Source organism: Bidens hawaiensis, unplaced genomic scaffold (assembly GCF_021521415.1).
Source record: "Bidens hawaiensis isolate Kalapana, Puna unplaced genomic scaffold, B.hawaiensis_p1.1 tig00066512_1, whole genome shotgun sequence".
NCBI classification, from domain to species: Eukaryota; Viridiplantae; Streptophyta; class Magnoliopsida; order Asterales; family Asteraceae; genus Bidens; species Bidens hawaiensis.
The window spans coordinates 3,479-6,956 of NW_027501834.1; positions in this window are offsets into that span (position 1 = coordinate 3,479).

Genomic DNA, 3,478 nt, shown 5'->3' on the forward strand with positions numbered 1-3,478 from the left:
CTAAAAGTTAAATTCAACTTTAATGTTTGACCAGACAATTTAAAACCAGCAATTAAATAAAAAAAATCAACTTTAATTTAAATTTGGAAATTTAAACATTTTAAATCAAATCGTTTAACTTACCAACTTAAACGCTTGACCAGCAATTAAATAAAAAATTAACTTTAATTTAAATTTGGAATTTTAAACTTTTTAAATCAAATCGTTTAACTTACCAACTTAAACGTTTGACCAGCAATTAAATAAAAAAAATCAACTTTAATTTAAATTTGGAAATTTAAACTTTTTAAATCAAAAAATCAAATCGTTTGGAAATTTAAACCTTTTAAATCAAATCGTTTAACTTACCAACTTAAACGTTTGACCAACAATTAAATAAAAATATCAACTTTAATTTAAATTTGGAAATTTAAACTTTTTAAATCAAATCGTTTGGAAATTTAAACTTTTTAAATCAAATCGTTTAACTTACTAACTTAAACGTTTGACCAGCAATTAAATTAAAAATCAATTTTAATTTTAATTTAGAAATTTAAACTTTTTAAATCAAATCGTTTAACTTACCAACTTAAACGTTTGACCAGCAATAAATAAAAAAATCAACTTTAATTAAAATTTGGAAATTTAAACTTTTTAAATCAAATCGTTTAACTTACCAACTTAAACGTTTGACCAGCAATTAAATAAAAAAATCGACTTTAATTTAAATTTGGAAATTTAAACTTTTTAAATCAAATCATTTGGAAATTTAAACTTTTTAAATCAAATCGTTTAACTTACCAACTTAAACGTTTGTCCAGCAATTAAATAAAAAAATCAACTTTAATTTAAATTTGGAAATTTAAACTTTTTAAATAAAATCATTTAACTTACCAACTTAAACGTTTGTCCAGCAATTAAATAAAAAAATCAACTTTAATTTAAATTTGAAAATTTAAACTTTTTAAATCAAATCGTTTAACGTACCAACTTAAACGTTGGACCAACAATTAAATAAAAAAATCAACTTTAATTTAAATTTGGAAACTTAAACTTTTTAAATCAAATCGTTTTAGAAAATAATAAATTGTAATGATGGTAAGTTTAGACGTTATGGAATATTGACTTACCATTTACAAATTTCAAATTTAACTTAAATTTTGGAATTTAAAATTCGAAATTGTAATCGTTTTAGAAATAAAAAAATTAATCGCGGTAATGCTACATGTTATGGAATGTTAAACCACTGATTTACAATTTATTATTGGTCTTACCGGAAAAAGACTAATGATAATGTCCATGGATGAAACTTTTTATGTAGAACCTAGAAGAACAACATGTAAAAGAAAATACAGGAAAATATAAAACTTCAAATAAATATAAAACAACCATTGTTATAGGTATAACACATGAACCGAAAAACTTACCGGAAAAACGTAAAAACGTATAAATATTAGCTTAATCGCCGGTTTTGATTTAGAACCTAAACTGATTTTAAAAAAATCAGTTAACAATGAAAATAAAGATAAAAAGGTTAGATCTACAATAACCGGAAGAAAATATGATGTTTCCGAAAAAAAGATATAACCTTGTCGGAAAATCATATAACATTGTTGGCCATTAAAGTATAATATATAACCTTACCGGGAAACGATTAATATCGATCTACATTACCGAAAAATGGAAGATGGTGGATGGTGGAGTTAGAGAGAGAGAGAGATTAAATACAAACAAAAATCTTACTGGAAAACCGTAATAACTTCAAAATATCAATTCAATCTTGGATTTTGATATACAACTTAAAGAGATTATTACAAAAATCATATAACAATTAAAATAAATATAAAACCATATCGGAAAACCTTACCGGAAAAAGATATTACCTTGCCGGAAAATCAAATAACATTGTTGGCCATTAGAGTATAATATATAACTTTACCGGAAAACGATTAATCCCGATCTACATTACCGGATATTGAAGATGGTGGATGGTGGAGTTAGTAAGTCGAGAGAGAGATTAAAATGATTTTTATGAAAAATATTAAGGTTTAAATAAGTTTTTTGGTGTTTGGTCAACATGACACATGGCATAATATTAGAGCACATGAGAATGGAAATATGGTGACTGGATTGCACATGTGGACAGCCTAGAAGAAGGCCATGTGTCCACATTATATTGTTTTAATAGTATTTAAAGATTAAAGATTAGAATGTTACATGTATGTATTATAAACAAAACTATTGGGATTAAAGTGGGTTGGGATTCATTACATCAAGGTAAATAGTTAAAGTTATAACTCTAGATCTACAAATTTATATACATATATAAATAAGCGTTTGGACATAAATAGTATTTTTCTATGCATGGTTGATCAAGTTGTTTTTATCACTATAGAGTATATAGAGTAGATTTGGTTGATTAAGATATGATGGTAGTTCTAGTTATCTAATTATAATTATAAGGTTAAAATTTTTGATGGTGAGATTCTAAAATAAACCTTGAAAAGGCACTTATGGCACAACAAATATGAATTATATATCAAACGAGTGTTTAACCCGGCGCGTTGCGCCGGGACAAGTCGGTAAAATCCGAACGATGGTAAAATCAAAGTAGATGGTAAGTCGACGCGAACTTGTTAGTTTTGATTAAGTTCGTTATGATATCGTAACTGAAACCAAAAATAAAACAAAACAATATAAAGCACATGTATACCAATGGGGTGGCTTCGATTAGTAAAACTCGGGCGTTGAGGTGATGAGTCTACGCAAGTTTGATCAGTCTCCTTCATCTTCATTACGATACCGGAACTAAAACAAAAACAAAATTGGCATTCTGTTGGTTTTTGTTAAGTTTGTTACGGTACCGAAACTAAAACAAAATGCGATGATTCTACGCGAATTCGGTCGATTTCACTTAACAACACAACCATCCGGCCTAACCAAAGTTAATGTTTAAAAACAACCATTCTCACGCATACATAAACATAAATAACACACTTGAAAAATAACCAAAACCATAAACAACTTGAAAAAATAAACATAAATAACACACTTGAAAAATAACTAAAACCATAAACAACTTGAAAAAAGTAATCATAAAGAACACATTTGATTAAAAAAACAATGTTGTTGCAGGCCCGCATAGGAATTTTACACAATCTACATTCTACACAACCATCCAACCAACCTCAACATACATGCTCAAATACAAAACCAATATTACATATACAAAATTAAATAGAACTCATTCTGTGGCACCAAACTTATAAATTATATTATAGTAATAATGGCCTAGCCGTACCAAGTGGATGAAAAGACTATTACTTTTCTAAGAGGTAATGGTTTGAGTGGTGTTAAAAATGTATAATTTAAAAGTAGGGTAAAGAATGTATGAGTTGTCATTTAAACATGTAAAAAGAAAATAAGGTTGTGTTATGAAAGGATGAAGGGTGGCATGAAGCCCACCACGTAGACACATAATACATAGGGCGCGGAAAGC